At 35.0% G+C, this 9,091-nt stretch overlaps 1 long non-coding RNA gene across 3 annotated transcripts; it reads right to left on the bottom strand.

The window, feature by feature from the left end:
- Positions 1–548: 548 nt before the first annotated feature.
- On the bottom strand, positions 549–8,755 carry LOC133640415 (uncharacterized). 3 transcript variants are annotated; one of them, XR_009824141.1, is made up of 11 exons: positions 8,653–8,754; positions 6,888–6,974; positions 4,102–4,242; positions 3,780–3,904; positions 3,499–3,597; positions 3,222–3,315; positions 3,024–3,123; positions 2,581–2,828; positions 2,289–2,475; positions 1,749–1,876; positions 549–1,642 (listed from the first exon to the last, which is right to left on the bottom strand). It is a non-coding gene; the product is annotated as an uncharacterized LOC133640415 (long non-coding RNA). The 3 variants fall into 3 exon arrangements; XR_009824139.1 differs by having other exon boundaries at positions 3,222–3,597; positions 8,653–8,755; XR_009824140.1 differs by lacking the exon at positions 6,888–6,974 and having other exon boundaries at positions 3,222–3,597; positions 8,653–8,738.
- Between the last annotated feature and the right edge of the window lie 336 nt (positions 8,756–9,091).

Genomic DNA, 9,091 nt, shown 5'->3' with positions numbered 1-9,091 from the left:
TTAAATTTATAGAGTTAAATAAACACTAAATAGAGTCGAAAATTGTAACACTGTAGAGTGTTGTCTGGTGTTAAATTTACCCTTTCCAGTGTTAAATTTATAGAGTTAAATGAACACTAAATAGAGTCAAAAATTGTAACACTGTAGAGTGTTGTTCAACTTATTTTTTAACTCTGATTAGTGTAAATATTACTCTTGAGTAGTGTTGATAAGTTACTCTTCTGTGGTGATAAATGTACACCAAGTTAAATGTATTTGCTCATTAACACTCCTTTGGTGTTCAAATAACTCTGATAAGGTTTGATAATACACTAATATGTTGATTATTCACTCCCTTACAGTGAAGAAAAAAATATTTAGTAAATAGTAAAAATGTTTTATTATTGCAGTGTTTATAAAACCTCACACTATTTCTGAAAAAAAAATTGGTGCTCATTCTACTTGATTTACTCTTGTGCAGTGTCAAATTAAGTCTCACCAACTTTGTCTTGTAAATAGCAAGTGAGTGCAAAACACAGTAATACAATATCATACGTTTAATTACCTTTATTTCTTTGTCAGGCAGAACAATCAACTTTAGGGAGAGAATACAGAAAGGGTGACCTTAGGGCTGCATGAAATGGCAATATGGGACAACATAGAATGTGGAACATGATGTTCCATACGCCATTTGAACATCAAATGGTTTGGAGTAAGGCAGTTTTGTTATGTCCAAAACCTTAACAACTTTGACTGGATGCAGCCTGACCTTATAGGCTTGGTAATGCTCCTCAAAACACACAGTTTCCATCAGTTTCCCACAGAGCAATACATCATCATCTTTGACAATAATATTTTTTATCTTACAAAACACAGGCATGTCAAATGCCACTTCTGAACAGACAATGAAGTCACAGCGGTACTCTGTACACTTCCTCCATGGATGAGACAAAACCATTCATAGTAGACTGACTTAATCCAGCTGCCTTAAGTTGTGCAACAGCAGTGGCACACATATCCAGACTGCTCCTATTAGCTTGTCTCAACTGTTCAGATGTTGTGGCTGACTCATCTACATTAACTGACACTGTCTCTTCTGTCCTGTTTAAGTGAACATTGGTGCCAATCTGTAGTTCAGTACACTCTGAGTGTTTTGTTTTCAAATGCTTCCTAAAACCAGAGAAAGTACCAAACACACCACCACATCCAGTTTGAACGCATTTAAGGTTAAGATTTTTTCCAGGCAGGTAACCGTGAACTAAACGTAAATGTCGAACAAGCATGTTTGAACTAGGGAACTCAGCCTGACAAACAAAACACTTAATGGTGGAAGACAAAAGTCAAACACTACAGAAGCAACCTTGTCCTAATTTCAGCAACATGAGGACTCTTTGACCTTCCCAACATCAATGTTGTACAAAGTAGTCTGGATGACTGTGTACATGGTGTGGAGCATGGTGTGGTAGGATGTCGCAAACACAAAGTGTGCTTTAAACAGTTCATCAAAAGCACCAAGAGAGGAGTGTGACCTGCAAGGTATGGCATTCTTGTCGAGAATTATGAAGAACTGGTGGGTTGTATTCTTCCTCACTCCAACAGCCAGGAGATAGGGTTGAGTGCTGGTAGTAATGGTGTCAAGATGTTCTTGGATGCTTGTTCCAGTCTATGGAGAGAAGAATACAAAAATCGACATGGTTGTGGTTATATAATAGAAATGATTACATAAATTATTGTAAACTAAAAATCCTTTATTAGAGAACAATACAAACCTTCTAGAAGACCCCAAGATGCTTCTCAGCCCGGGATGCAGAAACTTTTCCTGGCCTCTTCCGACCTAGAGCAGTCGGTGGGATCAAGTGTAAGAGCAGCAAAATCGATGAGAGGTCACTGTCCCAACCTGAAACAGAACAAGTTTGATAGCCTACTTCAAATGTGGACCAACAATTTAATTTAATACACTGCAAGGTCAGTGGCATTTTTATTACTTTATATATATACATATACATATACATATATATATATATATATATATATATATATATATATATATATATATATATATATATATATATATATATATATATATATATATATATATATATATATATATATATATATATATATATATATATATATATATATATCAATAAAATATGGCACTTTAAAAACACCTGAAGAAGCTAGTTTTTTTTTTTTAAATCTTCTTGGTGAGGCCAAAGACTTTGGAATTTTGTTCTAATTATGGTTGTAAGCCCGCATTTTGAACATGCTTCCTCATTTAAATGAATGTATCCTTACAAACCTCTTACCAAAGTCAACATTCACTTCAGTCCCATCCTCAGGAGGGTCAGCTGCCATCAGGAGTTCCTCAAGCTCAGTGATGGAGGGAAGCTTTCTGCATTGTTGGATGATCTTCTTTTTGAGTGTGGTTGGCCACTTCTCCACAAACTTGCCCGATACATCCTCTCCAAACATTAGAACAAAATCCTGTTCAACCTGTAGTGGGAAGTTAGGTACCAATTTTAAAATTACACAGTAAACGACAGTTAAAATGTGCAAGTTGCACAACATTTATATCGAAAATGCTGATGAGATAATTACCAAGCCTTTGATGTCTTTAAAGCGAGGAAAATAAGATAGAATGTTGCTTGACTGCTGTGGGTCCAGGACCATGTTATGCCGATGAGCAAATGTCAGCTTCATCTTTTTGATGACCATGTCCACGTCAGCCGAATGTTTCATCAGTAACATCGCTTCCGTGCACTCATCTTCAGACAGGACAGTCTCTGGAATGAATTGGGTAACTCGTCCAACAGTTGGTCCTCCCGACTTGTCTTCATCAGATGGTCCTAAACAATATGGGGACATACTACTCATGACAATCACATACAGTTCAAAACACTTTGTCAGCTGGATGTGACCCAACTTTTATGAAAAAATGTTTGGCTATTGGCTGAAAAGCATTGCAACAAATGCAACAAAACCAATAAGTGCTCATATGACTATTCTATTCAATACATTTCTCAAGAATAATATAGGATTACCTCAAAATGATGACTGCCTTTCTTTAGCACTGCATCTCTGAATAGTTTTAATTCTCCAGGCCAAGTACCCAGTACTACTGTTGCTATCATAAAAATGTTCCTTTGAGAGAATTGCAAAAATAGGCACTATTAGTCACAACATACTCTGGGACGACTCAAAATAAAAACTATAACAACAATTAACAGTGTGTAACTCACATAGCCATTCTTGGAAAATGGGTCTCTGAGGTTGGGGAACAAGATTTTACAATTTCTTGTGCATACATTTCCTTCACCTGTCTATGGAGATGTACTTAAAAAAAATCACATTCAAGTTTATTTGTCATACACACGTTTTATAAGATGTAGTGAAATGTTTATTATTTACTTTAGATTTAAAATTACTCTGAAACCTAAATAAGAACACATGTGCCAATCAAAACCAATAAACAACTTATCCATTCTTCTCCGTCATCTCAGCTGCCAGTATATTCACCAATTTTCTTCTGCTCTCATCTGTCAAGGACTTAGTTCGGTTGTATTTATTTATTATATATTCTCCACCCGATTTCTTGGTAAGAATGGATTTCACCAGCTGAAATAAAAATATCAAACAAAAATATAAAACAGTTGAATAAATCTATATTTAGTACAATACAATGTTAAAATCTGGACATAACTTAAACATAGCCCTCATACGATGCAATTTAAGATCATTGTTGTAACCATTTTAATCCTTGTTCAATAGAAAGCATTAGTGCCTGTATGAAGTCTTACTTGCATAGCTTCAGAGTCCAGCCTCTGACGCTTTCTAGTAGGAGTGTCTTCAAGGATGATTGTGTCTGAGTCCGATGAACAAACGGATGATTGGGACTTTGGAGAGGTTACCATGGAGACAGATTCTAACCACCATTGCAAAAAGGAAAAAGAAGACATGTTGGACACAATTTGCTCATAAACCCACACCTAATCTAATGGAGAATATCGGTTTGCTTTGAAAAAAAAAGTTACTTAGCTTGATTATAAATAAAGATTTACCTCTTCTCGCTATTAAAATAAAAAATGTAATATAGCTTACAAATTTAAAGCGGTAACAAACCTGTTTCGTATTTGATGGTTAGAACCCCAGTGGATGGATCCTTCACAATTTCCTCAAAAACATCATCATCTATCTCAGTCCCTGAACTGTCAACAACTTTGACACCTTCTGTTACAGCTGGGACACCCAATTTGGCAAATGCTAGGAAACAGAAAAAAAGCAGAAACCGACAGGTCATTTGATATATTTTTAAAATGAGTTTCAAATCAGTTATTTTGAAGCGAAACATACAGCCAAAGTTGAAAGGCCCAGTCAAAACAAATACTGTATACACAAATATAAGAAAAATTATCATTAGAAAAACCGAATGACTTGATACTCCTATATATAATTTCAAATAGGGCTACCAAAAAAAAGGGGCAACAAATGTGAAATTGCACTCTCAATTCAAAAAACACATAAAATGAAACATGATTTATGATACCTGTAATCTTATCTGCATATCTTCACGCTGGTAAGCTAACAGGTGATTGTTTAGTAACCTCGCCATTAACAATGTAGAAGCAGATGTTTTGGGGGTATTTTATGTGTGTTTTAAGTCATTTTCTGAGTATTTTGTGTGTTTTTTAAGTCATTTCATGGGTTTTTGTAGTGTTATGTGTGTTTTGTGGGGTATTTTATGTGTTTCAAGTCATTTTCTGAGTATATTGTGTGTTTTTAAGTCATGTTGTGGGTTTTTTAAGTCATGTTGTGTGTTTTTGGGTTATTTTATGTGCGTTTTAAGTCATTTTCTGTTTTTTCTGAGTATGTTGTGTGTTTTGGGGGTATTTTATGTGAGTTGTAAGTCTTTTTATGGGTTTTTGTAGTATTCCGTGTGTTTTTTAAGTCATTTTGTGTGTTCTTTGAGTATTTTGTGTGTTTTGGGGGTATTGTATGTGTGTTTTAAGTCTTTTAATGGGTTTTTGTAGTATCCCATGTGTTTTTTTAAGTCATTTTGTGTGTTTTTTGAGTATTTTGTGTGTTTTGGGGATATTGTATGTGTGTTTTAAGTCTTTTTATGGGTTTTTGTGGTATTCCGTGTGTTTTTTAAGTCATTTTGTGTGTTCTTTGAGTATTTTGTGTGTTTTGGGGGTATTGTATGTGTGTTTTAAGTCTTTTTATGGGTTTTTGTAGTATTCCGTGTTTTTAAGTCATTTTGTGTGTTCTTTGAGTATTTTGTGTGTTTGGGGGGTATTGTAAGTGTGTTTTAAGTCTTCTTATGGGTTTTGTTGTATTGTGTGTGTTTTTTAAGTCATTTTATGGGTTTTTGTAGTATTCTGTGTGTTTTTTAAGTCATTTTATGGGTTTTTGTAGCATTTTGTGAGTGTTTGAAGCCATTTTGTGTTATAACAACATAGGAATATGGAGTGTTATATGGATTTTTGGAGAGTCCATCTTCCTATGCCGAATTTTTGCGGGATAAGATTTCATGCGCAATTAGACTGTCGTCATTTAGAAATGTTGCTTTTATTTTGCAAAAAATCTGTAATGGAAACCCAGTTACAGATACTAAATTTGGAATTCAAACCTATCATTTGAGTTATAATATAAACTTTGTTCTTACCATTAGTTATAAAGTGAGAGCAGTTTTCTATAACTAAATTCAACTGAATTTTAATTTAATTGAAACAGTGCTATTAACTAACATACAGCTTTTTAGGAGCAAAATTCAAACTATTTTCCAGCACTTTCAAGCTAAAATGTTGTCACAACTTTGTCTGTGGCGTGGTTTGCTCTCCCGTGGTGCAAATGAATTGGACCATACGTGGCGTGCAGGTGAGGACATGTTTAATATTTTAACTCAAACAAAAAGGTACAAACAAAAGGCGCGCACAAATGCGGAAGTAGAAAACTAGACTATGAAACAAAAGACATGCACGTGGGCACAAAACTATGAACAATAAACAAAACTTACTTGGCATGAGATGAAACAAGAACTATGGTAAACAGGTGCAGAGCATAAATGTGTGGAGAAGATGAAGGTGATGTCGCCAGGACGAACAACAGAAACAGAAAAGCCTATATAGTGACATGATAAGTGAAAACAGGTGCGTGACTAACTGTGAACAGGTGTGTGACATGACAATGTGAAAACGTGAGACAGGTGTGTGTGAGTCCAAACGTGGAACAGGTGAAACTAATGAGTAACCATGGAAACAAAACAAAACCAGGAAGTGAAACCAGGAACTAAGGAAGTCCAAAACTAACAGCATAACTAAACAAAACATGATCCGGACCATGGATCATGACAAATGTAAACTTTTTAAAGAAGCCAAAGCTTTAAATAGACTATATATATTTTAAATAGACTATATATATATATATATATATATATATATATATATATATATATATATATATATATATATATATATATATATATATATATATATATATATATATATATATATATATATATATATATATATATATATACACTGCATGACAAAGAACTGGGCTTGCCCCACCCAGACACATTTGATGCTTACACCGGGAGCAACACAATTACATCAAACTATAAATTTTTAAATTGTGACACTGGCCATCATAGAGTAAATCCAGCATTTTCCAGCACATTGTTCACATTTCGAGCACATTTATATTTTTGTGTTCATTGTTTCAGAGAAAGCACAGTTTACCGGAGTCAAATCCCTTGTGTGTTTTACATACATGGCCAACAAAGATGATTCTGATTTCAAACCTGGAAAACACTGTATTTCCAGACATTCAAGGCTGTGTACATACTCTGCTCATAGCACAGTTAAAGCTTGTGTGCAAACATCACTTTCACAATATCAAATTCCTACCTGCATTCAAAAAGTCCGTCAAATTTGGTTCTGTTATTCTAACAACTTTTTGGACATCACCCATTCTCACTTTTACCAGCATTTTCCCTGTAGAAAGTATATAGCACATAAGCAGGATTAGAGCAACATAATAAAGATCCTTCCACATGCACATTCATTCAGAATGCCAGAAAAGAAGTCAACGTATCACAGTTCTGGGTATATGTGATACTGCAACCTTTTTTTAAATTATTATTTTATGAACTGCAATGCATTTGTGAAAGTTATAAATACTTTATATATATATATACATATATATATATATATATATATATATATATATATATATATATATATATATATATATATATATATATATATATATATATATATATATATATATATATACATACTGTAACGGACTGAGCCCTATGTTAGTTTATTTAATAGTTACAAATGTTCTGGTTTCTGATAAACTTGAAGCCATTTACATGCAGTTTACAGAGCAAGAGGAGGTTCAAGTTTGGTCTGTGTGTGTAACGAAGAACAGAGTAAAAGCCGGTTTCTGTGCGTTCATTATTATATATTTATTTTGGCGTTGAATACAGCTTACACTAGTCGGGTTACGACATTCATTAGAGGCTGTCAACTGTTGATAACGGCGCGAGTGGCGTCCTTACAATACTTTGACATCTTTTCACTCTCCCTTTCCCAGCATGTACACGGAGCATATAGTCACAAGATTATACAATGATAAAATTACCCGGCACACTAACCTGATATTAGTGAAGTGAAGTGAATTACATTTATATAGCGCTTTTTCTCAAGTGACTCAAAGCGCTTTACATTGTGAAACCCAATATCTAAGTTACATTTAAACCAGTGTGGGTGGCACTGGGAGCAGGTGGGTAAAGTGTCTTGCCCAAGGACACAACGGCAGTGACTAGGATGGCGGAAGCGGGGATCGAACCTGCAACCCTCAAGTTGCTGGCACGGCCGCTCTACCAACCGAGCTATACCGCCCCCCATATTAGACATAGAAACACCGTGGTATTTATACGAGTTCCTCCTTTCGCTTCGTGGCAGCGGCGGTAAACTCACCTGTCCTCTGCTAGCCTCGTCTGCTAGCCTCGTCTGCTAGCCTTCGTCTGCTAGCCAAGCGGCTAACATACCTAGCTTCCACTGTTGTGGGCGACAAAGGTTCTGCGTTATTTGCACTGGGTGCAAAAATAATCTATTTTTGGGCTTAAATGTTTCCTGTAAATGTAACAAACGTGTAAAAATGACTCTTCTAATGTTGTGCTCCGTGGTCGAAAGCCCTTGTATTAAAAGTTAGAAAAATAAATACATTAAAAAGAAAAAAAAATAATAATAATAATTAAAAGATATGAGTACTGAAGCACTCCATTAGGCATTATAAGTGCTCAAGTGTACATGTACATCACTATACTACAGTGAAAACCTGTATTTTGTGAATAAGTGAGTAAAATATAAGTTGTCCAGGTTTATACAGTATATAATTATGTACAATGTACACATTAAATATTCTATTTCACATAATGTTTGAAATTGTCCCACAGCCCGCGCAAAAATGAAGTCTGAGGTGGCTAACATTTAAGCTAGCATTCACTGGGTGACATTAGCCCTTTTAGAATACCATATTTTTTAGATACAAAACCGTACACAAATAACGTAATTACATATTGAGCAACAATATAAAGTAAATTCTGACATGAAGCTACAAATGACAAATAATTGATTTAGTAAGAGAGGAGAAGCAACTTACCGCAGTCCTTAAACATTCAGAATATGGCTTCCAGAAAATTCTTCAGGGTGTGGACACGAGGAGGGGCTGGAGGGCGGGGCTAATCAGAGTAACTCTAACACTGTCTCGATTAACGACGGAAATCAACACCAACACTGGGGGGCGTTTTACTCCAGCTGTTGTTGTAATAACTCTGATAGATGTAATGCATGTTAACACTGCATATTTGACACTGGGGATTTTACTGTGTAGAGATTTACTGTAAGCGTTAAATAATTTAAAAAAAATAATAATCTCACTTATTTTTAACATTTTAATGACTGAGACCCTTTATGGTCCCCGGGACCCCTAAAGGTAAAATAAATAAAAAATGCATATATTTTGTTATGGTTTGAAAATGAAAAATATCTCAATTGCCCCCACATGCTTTAATTTTTCCGTGTGCGGCCCTCTGTGGAAA

Source organism: Entelurus aequoreus, linkage group LG23 (assembly GCF_033978785.1).
Source record: "Entelurus aequoreus isolate RoL-2023_Sb linkage group LG23, RoL_Eaeq_v1.1, whole genome shotgun sequence".
Classification (NCBI taxonomy): domain Eukaryota; kingdom Metazoa; phylum Chordata; class Actinopteri; order Syngnathiformes; family Syngnathidae; genus Entelurus; species Entelurus aequoreus.
The sequence above is the reverse complement of the archived record's forward strand: the minus strand, read 5'-3'. Positions and strand labels throughout refer to the sequence as shown.